Raw genomic sequence first — 20210 nt, 5'->3', positions numbered from 1 at the left:
AAGAACTATCGTCCAAAAGAGAGTGTAAACAGTCCCCCATGGACCTACTCTGGAGACAAGTCTGCACTGGCAAGGCAGTGATGCCTGTAGAGCTCTTGACAATAGAATTCAACCATTTACACCACCCATCCCACTGCTCCAAGCAACACATTGCTGCAGACATTCAGGAAGATTGGTTCACACCAAATATTCAGGATCATCTCACGAATCTCCTTATACATTGCACCACCTGCCAAACTTTCAGCACCGGCATGACACTGCGGACAATACGGGGAACAGTGCCTCGCCCTATTGGGCCGTTCCATGAGTTACACATTAATTATGCAGACGTGGGAGAATGATGCAATGGTTCAGGATATCTAATAGTTGTAGTGCGCCCGTTTTCACGGTGGGTTGAGGCTGGTCCTTGTGCACACCCAGATGCCAAATGCACTCTTTAATTTCTAGTGCGCAAGGTGTTCCCTCAATGGGGCGTGTGTGATATGTTAAAGTCTGACAATGGCACCCATTTTTTAATGAACTCTTCAAAGAGATCACAGCACTCAGTGGCCCAGATAAGATTTTGAGGTGGGAGTATTTTACTCCCATTTTTAAACTTTGAGAGTAAATGTGATTTCAAGAGATTAAAAATGACTTTTCTCCTTTTCCTTTTCAAGAGAGTAAAATGTGTGTGACATCCAGCCGACCTGTGCAAAAACTGTATGGAAATCATTACTATGCAGCAGCTTTCTGCATTGTGACAGAATACACCTTTCATTAGGTCTGGCCATTTGATCTCTCCTGTATATATTTAAATGTTGAAAACACAAAAACTAAGGCAAATATGAATTGTATTGTGTGTTTTGAGGTTCGATAGCAGAATTCTCTTTTGATGTTTAATAAAAGTCCTCATTTGCTGGAGCTATTACTCTCTAAAGGTATGCCAATGTTATGATACAACAGTGCAAAGAGGCAAGTACTCCATGCTAAATTCTATATCTAATCTCATGGTCAAATAGTTATTTATATAGCGCTTTTGGCAAAGCGCTGTACATAGAACATATTTATCACAATTATCACCAAACCTGTGCCGGTACTCCTCGAAAGGATAAAAGGCAGAGTTGGCCTTGCCGGGATTCGAACCTGCAACCTACAGAGCATGCACAAATCACAGCAACTACCTCTCAAAGGCGGAGCTATCTTATTGACTAACATCCTTCTGAGGTCGGTAAATTGAGTATCTACTGAGGTATAGTAATCACAGTGCTTAGCTGTTGGACGAATCATGTATGAAGTTCTACATAAAGTTAAATACCTATCTGGATTATCACAGGGACAGGTTTTGCTGAGTTTCTATTTCAATTACAAATGTAATTTTCATTTGTTTGTTTTTGAACAGCGCTTGCACTTCCTAGAGAGTCAGGTGTTGGATCTTTTAATTGTAGTCTTGAAGATTTGAGAGGCTAGAACACCTGTGATTGTTGTAATGACAATCACTCACCCTTGAGCTGCCACTGACCTGAAGTGGGAGAATGGAAAAACAGGCTCCCGTCCTTCCCCTCTCGCGCCTGGCCTAAAGGATCACGGCCCAGACACCCGCCACGAGAAGAGTTTGCCCATCTACCAGACGACCAAATACCCTGGTACAGGAACATACGGATGTGTCCATCTGCCTGCCCAGCAGGCCGCCCTGCCCATGCCGATACCTGCGGCATGGATCAACTAGACTAAAACCTACACGTCGTTAGAGATGCCATGACGACCTAGCCAACGGTCAGCACACCTGTGCCAATATACACACTATTATATACACAATATACACATAAGACACTCCCGCACCAATCTACACGAAGAATATACCCAGTGCTATGACGTAGGCGACAGACATACTCACGGACGTGCATCTTTATTATTTTCCACATAGGTTCTCAAAATGCAGAAACGCAAGACGCATCATGAACTCATCTAAAGAGCTTGCTTACGCTTCTCCTAAACCCAGGTGCCATAATGAGAAATATAACGAAGACACGATACTGGTCATAAGACAATATGATAACATAACCTAAAGCGCCTGTGCACCAAACGGTTCCACCTATACACCAGTCCTAAGTAGGCCGCAAGCAAGAGCTCCCATGGACGTTAAAAGAACAAAAGTCAGGTTGCTGATCCTGCAGAATGAGCCTGGCGAAAGCAGACAGCCAAGGTCGTAATGTTGCAAACCCACATTCCAAAAGCAGACCATCAAGGGCATGATGTTGCAACCTCGCACGCCGCGCACCAACGTTAAAGTCGCACCCGCAAATTAAACCAGGCACACAGTGGAAAAACAATATTAATTGTGCAGAATTCTGCCTCAAACACGGTCCCACCTCACGTGACCAAGCCGAACCTGACAGGATGCCAAGCCCAGGAGAAAGAAGGCGTCTGGATCCCTCGTTACAAGACACAGGCAGATACACTTAAAAGGGTCAATGGACATCTGCGACAGTGGGAGTAGTCGGCTTTCCAGCTCATGAATAAGTCCTCACATTGTCTGCACGTACTCATAGTGAAACATTGTTGCAAATGACAGGTACACCGAGAGCTGGGAACAGCGATGGTCCCAGGCTGGGAAGCTCGCGGGCGCACCAATCAGAACATGGGGCTCTTATCACTGACACCATTAACATTAACCAATCATCAGGAGTCTTCTTGTAACAATTCTCATGTATCTAATTGTAGGGACAACCCAGATATATCACCTGACTAACCCTTGTCCACTAATATTGTTCTCTATACGTATGCTATACTAACCCTACCACTCGAGCAACCAATTAAGAGTGGCGATAGGTTTTTTGCTAACTTTCTAAGGTGACGCAAGTAGCGCGTCATACTAAGGTAAAAAGGGCCTGCGAGCCCACGATTGTGTGTGTGTCAGGACGGACGCGTACGATCCGTGACCCATCCCTGCCGTTTTTGTATAATGAACAGCAGAGTCACCTTGCTTCTTGTGTGTGTCTCATACTCTATCTCTTCTGGGATATACAGGAGGAGTTGGGGCCTCCCTGCCCGGAGGTCTGCGGACGGCCCGGCCGACCCGGCAGAATTTTCCCCCCGACAAGTTGGAGGCACTGCTGAGATCTGTTTAAGATCCGCCTTTTTTCATTTTTGCTTTTTCCAGGCACTCCAGTTGCGAGGAGGCCCGGCGGCGCGGCCCCCTCTGCCGTCGCCCCCTTCTGAGGACTACAGGACCATCGCGGAGCTGCGAGAAGACCGGACAGCGCAATCCGGATATTGGCCCTCGGGAGCCGGTTGAGAAGTATCCCGCCCGCGGTTGGCGAGTGTCCAGACGTGGTCCAGACGAGGGGAGGTGACGAGCCGCTTGGAGGGGTGCACGCAGTCGAGCGGCCCCGCATCAAGAGAACTTGGTGAGCATGCCACGCACAACAAGCAATGTGAAATTGTGAGGGAGGGGGGAGGAATTAAATACGGGAGGTGGGAGGTGTTACACAGGTGCGCGGCGAAGGTTTGACAATTTAGTGTTGGAAATGGAATGAATGGTAGCCGAACGAGTGCGAGGGCAGTCGGCTACGTTACGCGAAGGGAGGGGGCGGAGCACAAAAACATCACGTGCGGCCGCTCGTAGACACTGATTGGCCTAGGTCGCGACTACGTGTAAGGGTGTGTGTGTGTATGGTTTCCTACGATTTGGCATTTATTGATCAATGAGTAGATGAGGATCCCTATTGTTCAAGCAAGAAACTCGATAGGTAGATGACGTTTCCCTGTAGGCGGTAGCTAGGTAGTTGCCCAATACGGAAGATAATTGGCTGGTTAAGCCCTCCTGTCGAGGGGCGTATCACACGCGAGGCGACGCAGCGTGCGCAGTGCAATTATGTTATTGATTTGATTACCTTGTTCCAGGAGTGACAGGAAGACAGCTGTAAGGGTAACGGGGGTAGATTGCAAGTGTATTTTGAACTTAAAAGAATATATGAAAAACTTACCAATAGCTCGAAGAGGTCGGTGACGTCACCAGTAGGGCTTTCATAGGATATCGCGAACACAAGGCATCTCCGTTTTGAGAGTGATGGGGAAGAGAAGTGTGGTAAGGGAGTGGAAACGGAGATAAACGGTAACTGAGTTGATCGGGGAAAGGCGAAACAGGGAACGTGGCTGCGCACGGAGAACGCCGGCCACGGCAAGTGTAGAAGGGGGAGGAGCACATGAAATTAGGACGACTGTACAAGAACGTCATAAGGGGTATGCAGCCGCAGGGGGCTACGTGCGCCTCGGCCGCAGGGGGCCGTAAGGGTGTTGTATAAAGAAAGAAAGACAGGAGAAAATATACAAATGTAACATACTATATTTTTTATATAATTTTCCTTAGCGGACTATCGTAAGTCCCCAAACTTACGGGTCCAGGTAACGATATAAGGTTGTATATTGTAAACTACTAGTGAGATAAACTGCTACCAGATAGGGGAAGGGTAGCAAGTGTAGCGCTACTATGTCATACGGGACAAGATCGGGAGGGTGGGGGAACACCCTCACTACCCCACTACAACACATATGCACAACACTGCCACCCCATAGGGAGAAACTGATTAAGTATAGCATAGAATGGACCCAGGGGACGGATAACAAAATGCTGACACCGTGGCCGCCTAATGGTAGCTTCGATCCATATGTCCAACATTCATTATTAAACCATCAGCACAACACATATAAAGGGAAGAAGTTGGCAAACCACGTGGAGGTGTTTAACTTATGGAGGATGTTCCAGGGGTCCCGACCAGGACCAAATGGAATGTTCACCATGGGGGAAATACCGGAAGACAAAGAGATTAAGGAGGAAGGAGAGGATGGGAAACCGGGGAGTGAGGACCAAAAGAACACGGGAAACAGAGGAGAGGGAGGAGAAAAGAATAATAAAACAGATGAAATAAAACAGGAGCCGAGCAACGATATACCCCTAGCAAAGGGAGTGAAAGCAGAGGGAAGGGGGTTGTACCCTTTAAGAGAATTAGGAGAAATAGAAAGAGGACAGTTAAGGGCGGCTGAGGGATACTCGAACCCGGCATACAGCCCTCCACCATATGTAGCTCATAGGAAGGTGCCAGCAGGGGAGGGGTGGACCGGAGAAGACCAGACTGTGGAAATAGGAAATGATGAGTGGGTAGCTGCCCAGATATTATTAAAATTACGAGGTTCATTAACAGGAGAAGAGAAGGAGGTAGTAAAGAAAACAGACGAGGATAATGCCAGGGAGAGTGAAATAAGGGGGGAAGAGCTGTTAAGACAAAAGGAAGAGATTTTGGAGGAACGACTAGCAAAATTAAGGGATGAGCAGAACGAATTGATTAAGCAGCTCGAGAGGGAGGAGAGAGAGAGAGCGAGGGAAAGGAAAGAAGGTAAGAACGAATTGGAAAAAATAAGGGAACGAACTGAGGAGCAAAGGAGAGAAGCTGAAAGGGTAAAAGCAGCAGCAGAAAGGGTATCAAGAGTAGTGCTGCGAGAAAAGAAAAGGGAAGAAGAAGAAAAAGAAAAAGAAATGGCAATGTGGAAGAGGAGGCTGCTATCAGAAACAACTAAGAAATACGAAGAAGGGAGGGTGTTAGAGGGTATAGTAGAAAGGGAAAGGGAGAAATGGGAAAGGAAGAAAGAGGATGAAAGAATATTGGAACAGATGAGAAGTGAAGTGATGGAGGAATTAAAAAGGAAAAGGGAGGAAAATAGTAGGGAGATGGAGGAGAGAAATGAAGGAGAAAGAGAAGATAGGAGAAGGGAGAGTAGAGCATGGGGGGATGTATGTAGAAACACAGAAGTAGCAACAACATCAACACAAAGGGGAGCTGATGAAGGAGGAAAAGGAGAACTGGACCTAATAGACTTACAAATAGTAACGATCAAGGGGAAAAAGACAGAGTGGGGGTGCCGTTTACGACTAGCTTTTGTAGTGAGGAAGAAGAAGGAGTGGAAAAGGAAGGAAGAAACAGTGAGAGGGAAAGCTTAGATAAACTATACATCACCCGGACCAACACAGACTCACCATGGATCAGTAGGAGAAAGGAAGAGCTGGGGAGAAGTGAGGAGGGAGAGCAAGGAATAGCGGAAAGACAGGCACATGAGGCCACACCATCCCCACCACGCCCTCCCCCATCGCACCCTACATGCTCAACCACCTCACGCTCGTTACGCAAAATAAAACATGCGCCCTTCACAGACGAACTGACACCCTATGCATGTCGGCTTAGAGACCTCCCTAGTCGCAGGCAGGAAAGACGAATACACATGCCCACATTAAATACAGGAAATGATGGAAGAAGGGGAAAAGATGGAGAGGAAAGAGTTACGAGCAGGGGAAATATGGACGAAGTTGAAGATGTAGAAGAAAGAGAAGAGGAGGAAGGGTGTGAGGACTCGATATTATGGAACACAAAGGGTGAAACAAGACATAACTTAATGCCACTTTTGGAGAGAGGAGGGGTTAGACCACAGTATGTCCCTTGGAAGCATACCGATAAAGAAAATATAAAATGCAGGCTTCCATCATTAAGTGGAGGTGCGGGTAAATGGATATATGAAATGGAAAAACACACCGCAGGACAGAAACTGGCAGTAGGAGATGTAAAGGGCCTTTTAATATCAATATTAGGGGATAGAGCGGATGACATTTGGAAGAGAGCGGGATTCCATGGGGTAACAATAACAAACACATCGCATGATGGGGCACCATTCGCAAACTGCAGACATGCACTATGGCAGGCACTGAGGGTACAGTACCCAGACACATCAGACATAGGTGCAATTACCTCCCGCAAGATGCGTGAGAACGAAGATCATGTTGATTATATCCAGGAAATCCAAGAGAAGTGGCGCATGGAAACTAGAGAACAATGGGATAAAACACCAGCAATATTTTACCATATACTGGTACAAGGGCTCCCAGAAGGAGTTCAGAAACAACTAAAGAAAGTAGTGGGAATGGAAGCAAAACCATGGCCAGAAATACAGCTGACTATAGTGCATTATTGCAGGACATGGCAAGGAAAAATGAAACAAAAGGAAGAGGACAGGAAAACGGAAGAGGCTAAACTAGTACAGAAAAAGCTTACTAAATATACAATGGAAGGGGCACTAATAACTACACCTACAACAATGACCCAAAGCCCCACACAAATAGTAGCTGCACAAGATTCCTCCCAAATGCCACCTTCACCGGCTATGACACAACAAGCGCCGCCAATCCAACCATACACGACCAACATGGGGGGAGGACATACAATGGCAGGAGCAGGGTACTATAATTATAACAGGGGGAGAGGAGGAATTATGAGAGGGAGAGGATACGGATATAACACCCAACAGCAGGTGGGAGGACTTAGAAATTCCTACCCCACAGGGCAACCAGTATACCAGGACAACGCAGGGAGCTTTCCATGGCAGAGTAGGGAACCACTGGTGTGTTGGAGCTGTGGACTATTAGGGCACATGTCACGCACGTGTAGAGTTAGACCAGGAACACCATCATGGAGTGATCAGGGACAACCAAGGCCCTCACAGGAGCAGCAGGGCCTACCACAACAGCAGACGTTGCAACAGGGAAATGAACAACAACAACAATTAACACAACAACAGCCACAAATATATTCACTGCCACAACAACAGGTAGCGATGACACAACAACCCCAAGCACCACAAACACAACTGGGTAGGGTGACGGTTTTGGGACACAACCCTTATACCGGAAATGGCCAGTCGTTGAACCCTCAATAGGACAGCCCACAGACGGCCTTGGTGTGTCCCATCCTGTCAGTAACACCTAATAGTGCGGAGGAACCACGCATAGAGGTAACGATAGGTGACAAAAAATTATCATTCCTTGTTGACACCGGGGCGACCCGGTCTTGCATAAGGGAAGGTAAATTCAAGATGTCAGGCGAAGCCATGAACACCCCAGGATTCTCTGGGGCTAGAGGGTTGGTTCCCTTTACTGATAACATTCCCTTATCTATTGGAGATTATGATCTGTCAGTTCCACATCTATATTATAGTGCCTCACCAGTAAATATACTGGGGAGAGACATAATGAACAGGTTGAATATGACGATCTCCTTTACTGAGGACGGCATAATTTGCTCTACTCCAGGAATTAACATGCTCACAGCACGACAGATTATGCAAGCATACTGCGGACAGACAGCGATTAAGGCGGAGCCAGTAGACGGCGAACTATTTCAGTATGGAACAGATATGGCAATTGCATGGATGCCAGGGATAGAAGGGAAAATATGGAGGAGGCCAGCAGCCTATCTGTTCAGACCAGAAACACCTGTTAATGAACCAGAAGGAAAGGTGGTTCTAATGGACATTGAGAGCATTATTGCAACAGCTGATTACATTGCTGTACATGCCCAAGACAGAGAATGAAGAGCATGGAGGGCCGTGATAGCATTAGTAGAAGAATGTAGGCCCACCCAGGTGTCAGATGAGGAGCTGTTCTCAGATGAAAAGGAGGAAGGTGAAATGGTGTTTATGATGAGTGTGGAAATATGGCTAAGAGTGGCTTACAAACAAGTAGCACAGAAAATTGCAATGGCACTTGAGGCACCCGCATGCACCCCAGTCCCCTTCTTTAAGGAGGATATGTCAAAGGTACCCAAATCATTGTGGACTACTGGCCCCGATGACGTGGGGTGCATAAAAAGTATAGGGGGAGTAAGAATAAAATTGAAAAAAGGTGCAATACTCCCCAGAGTAAAACAGTACCCACTATCAAAAGAGGCAGATGAGGGCATATATGAAACCATAACGGCCCTTATAAATAATGGTATATTGGTCCCCTCAGAATCACCATGTAACACGGCTGTGTACCCAGTGCGCAAGGCTAAAGGGGGGTCTTGGCGCTTCATACAGGATCTCAGGCCCTTGAACAACATAGTAGAAGCGGAATATCCCGTAGCAGCAAACCCGGCCACAATATTGTGTGGCATTCCAGCAGAAGCATCACGATTTACAGTGATCGACCTTAAAAATGCTTTTTTCTCAATACCACTACACCCAGATTCACAAGATCTGACGAGCTTCACTTACAGAAACACAAAGTGGAAGCACACCAGATTGCCACAAGGGTATTGCGAATCACCCTCAATTTTCAATAGAGTCATACAGATGGATTTGGGTAACATTGAAGTGGAAAGCACAGTGTTGCAGTATGTGGATGACATAATAATTTGCAGTACAAACGAAAGAACATGCAGAGAGGACTCCTTAAAGATGTTGACAATATTGGCTGAAAAAGGTTACAAGGTAGACATGGAAAAGATACAGTACTGTCAAGAACAGGTACTTTACATTGGTCAACTTATATCCCAACATGGAAGAAAGATTGCACCACAAAGAGCACAGGCCATTTCAAACACCCCGATGCCACAAACTGTGAGGGAACTGCAGCAGTTCCTGGGGCTGTGCAACTACTGTAGAGCATGGGTATTTGATTACAGCTCGTACATAGGACCCCTGCTTGAGGCGTTAAGGGAAGCTAATAAAGGGGAGAAAAAGCTGGGGTGGAGGATGGAAATGAAAGAGGCTTTTGATGAATTGAAAGATGCGATATCAACTGCTCCGGTACTGGCATCCCCAGACTATGAGCGACAATTTTTTATATTCTCACATTGCGATTCAGCAGTAATGAAAGCAGTGTTGGCTCAAAAAACAAGCATGGGCTACAAACCAGTAGCATTCTACAGCGGCCACTTAGATCCTGTGATGTTAGGCCACTTCCCTTGCGAACAAGGTCTCGCCGCAGCTGCTTTTGTGGTGGAAAAAGCATCAGCAATCACCATGGGGTGCCCAACTACACTATTTGTGGAACATGCACTATTTGCGATATTGAATAAACCTAAATCCACCCTAACCACGCAAAGAGCATCAGGTTATGAGATCATTTTATCCAGAGCTGAACTATCAATTGTTAGATGTAGCACGGTCAACCCTGCAAAGTTCCTAGCAGAAGTAATTGAGGAGGGAGATTATGCCCATGACTGTACGCAAATAACTGAAATGTACTCATGTACTAGAAAGGTTGAAGAAAACGCACTAGAGGGAGGTGAACTTTTGTTCATTGATGGGTCATCAACTATCAATCAAAGGGATGGTGTAAGGAGAACTGGGGCTGCAGTGGTAAAAATGATGGAGGTACCGGTGTGTGTGGCAATGAAATGTGTACAATTACAACAGCATTACTCCGCCCAAGCCGCAGAATTAGTTGCACTGATCTTGGCGTTGAAGGAAAGCTTTGACAAACGGGTGACCATATACTCCGACAGCGCATATGTTACATCCACTGTCCACTCAGGGTTGTCGAAATGGAGAAGAAGAGGGTTTAGGAGAGCTGATGGCACTCCCATGCAACATGCCCTCTTATTGGCTGAACTAATTGAAGTAATAAATGACCCCCAAGAATTAGCTTTAGTAAAATGCACCGCACACACCAATGGTGAGGACCACGTCTCGAAGGGGAATGCAGCAGCAGACGCACATGCGAAGTATGCTGCATACGTTGGTGAGATATGGAACCCCCCAGAGTCACAGAGAGGGAGAGGGAGGGGAATGGCTAAGGAGATGTTGATAAGAGAAGGGTACACCCATCTCCCAGCCACACAGATTATGGAGCTACAAGCGGCTGCACCAATGGCCGAAAAAGAAATATGGGTAAAAAGAGGATGTACAATGTCACCGACCGATGCACTATGGCGCCAGGGTGGCACTGGAAAGGTTGTAATACCATTGGCACTTTTGAACACCGCCCTGAGCCAACTACATCATCCAGCCCACACAGGCAAGGAAGTAATTGCAGCACGAATTAGGGAAGACTGGTTCTGCCCCGAGTTAAATTCTCATGTGTCAAATTTTATCAGTAATTGTCTCACATGCCAACAGTTTACGGCCGGCCATACTCTAAAGGTGATAAGAGGTACTATACCCCGGCCAGAGGGACCTTTCCGGCATCTCCATATTGACTATGTTGATATGATCAACATATGTCAAGGAAATAGGTATATGATTGTAGTGGTATGCCCATTCTCTAGGTGGGTTGAGGCGGGGCCCTGTTCACACCCAGATGCATTTAGAGCAGCTAAATTCCTAGTGAGGGAGGTCTTCCCCAGGTGGGGAGTGTGCGAGGTGTTAAGGTCAGACAATGGCCCACATTTCGCAAACGAAATGTTCCAGCACATCACATCCTTGCTGAACATCAAGCATAAGTTTGCATGCGCATACCACCCACAGGCCAACGGTATATGTGAACGCCTGAATGGCCTATTAAAGGAGGCAATTGCAAAGATACAGCAAACAACAAAGAAGAGTTGGTTATATTTCCTTCCATTAGCCCTATTTGAGCTAAGGAATAGACCAGGGTCCGACCACCACCTCACCCCTCACGAGGTGGTTACCGGACGTCAAATGCGCCTTCCCCTAACGCCAACGTCAAGAGCATTTACCGACCACAAAAGCACAGCGAGTGTTCTTGGTGATGAAATGTACCAATATGTGTCTTCTTTGATTACTAGTGTAGTATTTGTGTCTCAACAGCTCAAGCGCACACGGGGCGGGTCTAACAGCAATCAACAAGAAGACGCGGATACGGAACTGGTAAAGGAAGGACTGTGTAAAATTGCTAAAGGTGACCACGTACTACTTCGCAATTTCAACAGGAAATGGAATAGTCCACGATTCACTGGCCCCCATCTGGTAGAGGAGGTATCAACGAGAGCAGTAAAGCTACAGGACAAGCGTGCCTGGAACCACCTACACGACGTAAAGATCTACAAACCACAGACACGCCCCAGCGCCACCGACAGGTCCATTGGGAGAGCAGCAACAACATCACCAACGGAGGAAGAAAGTTCTACCACAACCAACGGCCCAAGTGTTCCCATACCCTGTCACTCCCCAGACTCCCCAGAGACCATAACTGAAGAAGAAAGGGGTGATCGCCATACTGCCCACCCCATGGTCACACGCTCAAAGAGTAAAGATACTTCCGCCAGTTGAGCCCAAACCCCCTGGCCACCACCCACTGACCCTACCCCCATTACAGTAATACCTGAATTAAAGGACATTGTCTCGCACACGTACACATGTAAACACGTGAATGCTCTCTTTTCTTTTCTCTCGCACATGCAGGAACTGCGTATTATTTTACTGCTAAGAAAATAGATAACTAACAAATTCACTGCCCAGGAGTAGATGGTACCCTCAGACGATAACTACCCAGAAGAATTGTCACACCAATTTGTATATGAAATAAAAAGGCCAACGTACCTGAAAAGGAAAAGGGTACGTGTCTACTACACAGCATTCCTCTTGGCCATAGAATACTCAATGCCCCACCTCCACCCATACTTGCCCGCTTAGATTAGCGTGGGAACAGCTCTTCGCCTGGGCACTGAATGACTATTTGATAGGGAGAGCTAACTAACATTTAATAACCAGCATATTGAGAATTTTCAGGCGGGCAACTCTAACGTCGCAAGAATACGCTGCCGGACTGCAGCAAGGTAAGAGCAAAATGCCGGTGAAATTAGCATGTGTAATAAAAATAATAGGGATTCTCATGATCACCGGGTTCTTGGCTGCCTCTGTATGGCAGTACAGCTGTGCTATCAATATTATTGCTGTACCCAAACCTAATACACCCCCATCCCCAGCTGCAACAGGTGTTACGTCAGGTGATACTAGTAAAATTGCGCACAAACAAAATAGAGTTCAACGCAGCACATACTCAGATAATAAAGGTATTGACAATTATATACAAGATTCAGCACACGTCTCAAACAACATATGGTACCAACACATGACCCGCATTGGTAAGCAGACAACAGAAGACAGCTGCTACGTTTGCTCATTAATACCATACTCCATGAGCGCTTCTCGAACATTTGTTGCCACGGAAATAGATGAAAAGACAGCACGATGCATAATATACTTGGCACTGTTCCAAACGAAAGGAAGATTTCAAGGGACAGTGGTGCATATGGTGTGGAAAACACGAGACTCATACCCATACGAAAACGACTTCCTCAAGACTTATTTGAGTTACCACAAGAGCAGTTTACATGCTGAAGCATTCAGATACATAACAAGTGGTCCTGCAAAAGGGGAAACGAAGAAAGTAACACTGCAGTATTTACCATGCGATTGGTACGACACTGAAGTTCCTGGTAAACCAGGATGCTGGGAGAGGCCACTGGTGACGATAACGGGGAAGGTGTACTTGGACAACAAATGGGAGATAGGAGTGATTGGCAGCAACATGGTAACAAAAGAAACTATTTCAACTATCGATGCACACAACCACAGATGTTGGACGACTTGGATCAAGTACGTGCCCATGCTCACGTGGATAGAGACGGATGAAGACCCAATAACAATACTGCCGCTGACTGCGCCTAAGGTATGCTACCAACATAAAGGAGAGGTGGACGTAGGATACAACACCAACTGTGCAAGCGTGATGGAGTTACCTGAGGGGGGAGCAAGAACAGCAGTAATAATGGACCATTACTGGGCCTGTGGAGAAAAGGCATACCACACACTGCCCCCTCTGTGGAATGGTGTATGCACGATGGTGCACGTCAATGTACCATCACTAGTGGTACCCCAGAGCATGTGGATGTGGCGAACTTGCCCAAAATGGATGAAGGGGACAAGAGAAAGAAGAGATCTGCACCACCTCAGGAGGGGCCAGGAAACAGGACCAACGGCAATAATACTGTCCTAAATAGAGGGAAAAGACAAGGAGAACCTCTGACAGGAAATTACCTATGGGGAAGGTCGGAAACAGCACTCACTTCAATTCCGCCAGAACACAGACTATTCAGCAGAGCAGCAATGTTCTTCTCGTCAATAATCCATCCGGGACTGCAGGCTTACGCAAACGCAAAATGGCTCCAGATAACTAGATGGGAACTAATGATGACCATCAATTCTACAGTAAATGGATTCAACGCAATAAAAGAGGAGCTGCGAGCTATAAGGATGGTAGCACTTCAGAACAGATATGTATTGGACCTCCTCACAGCCATGGAAGGAGGAGTGTGCGCAAAGATAGGACAATCATGCTGCACGTTCATTCCTGCCAACGATGCTGACAACGGTACACTGCAGAAGCAGTTTCACAATTGGCCCAGATGCATTCCAAAATGATGGATGAAAGTAAAGGTGTGAAAAAGGATGAGAGCTGGTTTTCGCTATTATGGTCATGGATGCCATCTTGGCTGTCAGATGGACTGAAAATTATAGTTGGTTGTACTATTTTGGCTGGAGCTACACTGATCATAATAAGATTTTGGAAGGCCCGGAAGGCACGCACCACTGACGAGTTGCTTGAAATGGTCGGTATGCACCCATTGATGCCAGCAGATGACGGCCAGCACACAGGAATAATAATACAAGAGAGAGAGAAATTGCGCAACCAGATCATCACCAACCACCTGGACCCACCATCGGTGAAGATCGAGAACCCAAGAAATCCCAGGAGTTACATAGGGAAATGGGTATACTGTACTCCTGGAGGAACATGTGAATATATGTATTGGTCATTTGAAGATCATGTTAACCACTATGGAGATTTAGGAGGAATAACTAAGATATGGAGAGTAAGAGGAGATAACGAAAAGGATATGTTTGTGGTCGACAAGTCGACCAGAGGGGGGACTGAAGTGGGAGAATGGAAAAACAGGCTCCCGTCCTTCCCCTCTCGCGCCTGGCCTAAAGGATCACGGCCCAGACATCCGCCACGAGAAGAGTTTGCCCATCTACCAGACGACCAAATACCCTGGTACAGGAACATACGGATGTGTCCATCTGCCTGCCCAGCAGGCCGCCCTGCCCATGCCGATACCTGCGGCACGGATCAACTAGACTAAAACCTACACGTCGTTAGAGATGCCATGATGACCTAGCCAACGGTCAGCACACCTGTGCCAATATACACACTGGACACTCCCGCACCAATCTACACGAAGAATATACCCAGTGCTATGACGTAGGCGACAGACATACTCACGGACGTGCATCTTTATTATTTTCCACATAGGTTCTCAAAATGCAGAAACGCAAGACGCATCATGAACTCATCTAAAGAGCTTGCTTACGCTTCTCCTAAACCCAGGTGCCATAATGAGAAATATAACGAAGACACGATACTGGTCATAAGACAATATGATAACATAACCTAAAGCGCCTGTGCACCAAACGGTTCCACCTATACACCAGGCCTAAGTAGGCCGCAAGCAAGAGCTCCCATGGACATTAAAAGAACAAAAGACAGGTTGCTGATCCTGCAGAATGAGCCTGGCGAAAGCAGACAGCCATGGTCGTAATGTTGCAAACCCACATTCCAAAAGCAGACCATCAAGGGCATGATGTTGCAACCTCGCACGCCGCGCACCAACGTTAAAGTCGCACCTGCAAATTAAACCAGGCACACAGTGGAAAAACAATATTAATTGTGCAGAATTCTGCCTCAAACACGGTCCCACCTCACGTGACCAAGCCGAACCTGACAGGATGCCAAGCCCAGGAGAAAGAAGGCATCTGGATCCCTCGTTACAAGACACAGGCAGATACACTTAAAAGGGTCAATGGACATCTGCGACAGTGGGAGTAGTCGGCTTTCCAGCTCATGAATAAGTCCTCACATTGTCTGCACGTACTCATAGTGAAACATTGTTGCAAATGACAGGTACACCGAGAGCTGGGAACAGCGATGGTCCCAGGCTGGGAAGCTCGCGGGCGCACCAATCAGAATATGGGGCTCTTATCACTGACGCCATTAACATTAACCAATCATCAGGAGTCTTCTTGTAACAATTCTCATGTATCTAATTGTAGGGACAACCCAGATATATCACCTGACTAACCCTTGTCCACTAATATTGTTCTCTATACGTATGCTATACTAACCCTACCACTCGAGCAACCAATTAAGAGTGGCGATAGGTTTTTTGCTAACTTTCTAAGGTGACGCAAGTAGCGCGTCATACTAAGGTAAAAAGGGCCTGCGAGCCCACGATTGTGTGTGTGTCAGGACGGACGCGTACGATCCGTGACCCATCCCTGCCGTTTTTGTATAATGAACAGCAGAGTCACCTTGCTTCTTGTGTGTGTCTCATACTCTATCTCTTCTGGGATATACGGGAGGAGTTGGGGCCTCCCTGCCCGGAGGTCTGCGGACGGCCCGGCCGACCCCGGCAGAATTTTCCCCCCGACAATTATAGTAATGTACCCCATTGACTGCAATGTTGAATGGATGTAAACTAGACCGTGCATAGTCATCATTTTACCCACTGTTTTTATAATAAGAGTGTAAATTAAATTATAAGTGTAAAAATTATCTGCCTCTGCATGATTATGCAAACACCACAGAAACTCTGAAAAATACAACTGTGCAATACTGGTTTGCTTTCACTGGGAAAAAAGGCATAATTTGTTACAAAAGATGAATTCTCAATTGCAACTTAGTTTTCCATCTTATTAGTTATTCAATCCTAAAATGCTACCAAAATAAATATGGACGGTGCTTTTGTTTGCTCCATGAGCATCAACACAGCAGAAGCTGAATGGAAAGAAACCATTCCTTTTACCATTTTTTTTACCACAGTGTGCAGTTTCTTTTTTTTTTAAAGGCTTCTGTTTGAGGCTTTTATCCATTGCTTGCAATTACATCCATGTAGATAAAAATCAAAAGAAGCCTTCTGGTTTCTGTCAAGTAACCTGACCTTTGCACTGCTCTCTGCTCTAAACTTGTGTGTAAATGTACACAGGAAAATAATAAAGCTGTTGTGTTTACAAGATTTACATGTGTAAAAATGCCTGGTACGCACCTTATCTTGTGGCCTGACAACATTACTTGGCTTTAAACACCAGATATGTTCAATTTAACACCCCCAAGGAAATGTCATGGAACAAATAAACAGCCTCCTCAAAAGCAAGCTCTCCAAACTCTGCACCACCCTTAAAAAGAACTGCATGCATTCTTTTACCCTGGCCTTGTTCAATTTGTGCACTCTGTCAAGTAACAACCATCACCTCTCGCCACACGTAATATTAACTGGCAGGCGCATGCACACACCCATCTCCCTAGTAAGGAGGGTGTCAGATGCCCATAGAGCTGCAGCGGTTCTGAGGGAGGCATTCAAAGAATACTTAACCAACCTGGCACATGCAAACAAATATGTCTCGACAAATCGCACAACCTCGCCTGGAACGTCCACAGGACCCTGCAGAGCAGCCTACCAGAGTTACCTCTGCTGCCCAACCACTGCTGACAGGTGACATGATATATGTAAGGAGCTTTGTACGCAGATGGAACAACTCTAGGTTCCATGGCCCTTATGAAGTAGTGTTATCCACCCCTCTCACAGTTAAAGTGAAGGGACTTCGATATTGGATACACCTCTCTGATGTTAGTGGGGCACCCCCAAATTCCTCACAAATACTCTAAAAGGATACAACCAATCCACCTCGCAATGGCTGCTCAGAATAAAGAATGTAACTGTATGTCCCAGAAAATAAAATTAAACATGCATTGCTGCTAATAGCATAAGCACTTTAAAGTAAAATAAACTTTCTCTATTTTTCTCTCTATCTCCTTCTTTCTTTGTCTCCCTTTTCCTCTTTCTTTCTCTCTCTCTCTCTACCTTTCTCTGTCCCCCCACCTGTTTTTGTTCTCCTACAGGAGTATACGACATGGAGCATTCAACATCAAATTGCAATCAACAGCAATAATGTATGAAGTAGCATGTGAGGACGATGGACTGCCTTATATTCTTCTGCTTGTACTAATTTTCGTCAGAACGTTCATGAGCAGCAGAGTTCTTTGCTTGAATCCTTATTTTTGTGTAATTAAAACTTGTTATCCTTGCAAGAAATCTCTTGGCCTTTTCTCCCTAGTGGGTTGTATTTTGTCTGGCGTGAGCATTCTGGGGCGTGCCTTCAGGTTCCTCAGGCCAATCAGGGAGCGGTCAGTCATTTATAATGTCATCAGTGATAAGATGAATTACATCATTTGTGATGTCGGCTGTAATGTCCCAGGTGGTGTCCTGAGTCAGCGGTGTGACCCAGTTATGGCTTCTTTAGGAACCACAACTGACACAGTTTTGCTGTTTTGTTTTGAAACTATAATGTCCTTTTAAGAACTATGTTCCCTGCTGTTTCATTGGTTTTTTATAGTGCAACTTTTAATTATTTATAATGTGCATTATCAAGCAGAATAAACTGCATATGAGCGTAGGTTTTACTTCACTTTATTTAAACTTAGTTTTGATTGATATGATGGAGTTAAGGGAGAGTTAAGTCAATATAAGATTGAAAGAGATTAGTTAAAAAGATCTGTAGAGATTTACGAAACAGATGGAGAGCATCAATACAACGCAGACTGACAAGGAGAGAGTTCCAGAGACAAGAGCCCAGGACAGAAAATGCCTGTCTCCTCGGTGCACAAAACAAGATGATAAAAAAAACAATGTGTATTGGTAAACAGAGCGTCAGTAATACTTTGGTTGATACACCTGGATACTCTCTTACAGGCATTGTGGTGCCAGTGCATGCCTGCATTTAAAACCAAGCAAAGAATCTTAAATTCGATCTGTTGCGTGATCGGCAACCAGTGCAATGATTTGCGCAGCAGGGTGATCAAGGCTGATTTGGAAGGTGAAAAATAAGTCTAACTACAGCATTTTTTTACTGCCTCAAGTTGAAAAAGTTGCCCCCCTCAAGCCTACTTCTAAAGGAGTCTGTCCTGATGCATTCTAATTTCACCTTCACTGTCTTGTGGCCAATGCTGGATTTGACTTTATGGACTTCATTGATTCATGGTGCGTCACCCTTTCTCAACTCTCATACTGGACTTCCTTTGCATCTTGTACTCATGGTGGCCCTGAATCATGCTGTTCCCATCTTAATCTTGTATCCTGGCTTGCAACATTATGTGTTACTACTGACTTCTGCAATTGTATTTGCTCTCCCCTCTTGCTTCTCCACTCTTTTTGACTGCTTACTCTCTGCTCTCTCCTCCTACTCCCTTATCCCTTTTCTATCTCCTCCCCTCCTCCCCTTACTTTCTTCTATGCAATTACTCTATCCGAATTGTCCCTGGATCTAGTATGATAGCAACCTCGTCTGTCTCCTCCCTCCTCCCCTTTCTTCCCACCAGCCCCCCATCCAGCACTATCTAAAATGTTGTCAGGCCTAGTACGATAGTCACTTGTTTTGTTCCTCCCCTCCCTTTCTGCACCCCTCTCCCTCACCTTTTGTTTTTCTCCAGCTCTACCAGAAATGTTGCCAGCCTAGTACGATAGTCGCCTGTCTGTTCCCATTTCCTTCCCACTCTCCCCCTCCCTTCCTTATCTATGTCTTAGCTCTTGCACTATCTCAAGTGTCGTCAGACCGCGTATGATAGTTAATTTTACGTCCTTACTGTTCATGGCCTGTAATAATGTCATTCTATTTTCCCTTGTTCCCTCACTCGTCTTGAAGTGCTTTGAAACACATTGTGTATAGGCGCTATATAAATAAACTATCATATCATATCAAGAGCACCATCAAAAACTGAGTGATCGGCTGAGGGAATATAGGGCAAGGTGGACCGTAGTAAGCAAAGCCCAACAAAATAGATTGAACTCTTCCTCCAACTTCATATTAGCAACTCAAGTTACATTTCCAATAGCAGCCCAGATTTTTTTACCTTTTCTGCAAAACGAGTTGAGATATCGAAAAGAGAGGGGGAGAGGGAATCCTTACTGGATTGCTTAGCACATGGTTGTGAACCAATAAAATTATCTCAGTTCACTGTTGGACTTCAGTCATTCAATACAGTAAATTCTGCAAAGTCTGCAGCATTCTTCAAATGCACATAAGCCTAAGTGCCATCAGTGTATGATTGATAAAGAAGGCCACATTTAGAAAAGATGGACGTCAACAGCTGAATGTAAACATTAAAGGGCAATGGGGATAAGGAGGATCTCTGTGGAAACCCACAAAAACAGGCAACAACTTAGAAAGAAAGCCAGCTATTTTTACCTGTTGTGTGCGGTCCTTAAGAAAATAGCTGAACCACCACAGGGATTGCTGGGACACACCCACAATTTCAGTCAACCTGGACAACCAGATGTTGTGATCTACAGCGTTGAAGGCTACTGAAAGTTCTAACACAATAAGTAAAGTGCAGAAGCCTTCAAATGAAT

This window comes from Ambystoma mexicanum, chromosome 5p (assembly GCF_040938575.1).
Source record: "Ambystoma mexicanum isolate Mex_15411 chromosome 5p, UKY_AmexF1_1, whole genome shotgun sequence".
In the NCBI taxonomy this organism is placed as follows: domain Eukaryota; kingdom Metazoa; phylum Chordata; class Amphibia; order Caudata; family Ambystomatidae; genus Ambystoma; species Ambystoma mexicanum.
This window is presented reverse-complemented; position numbering follows the sequence as displayed.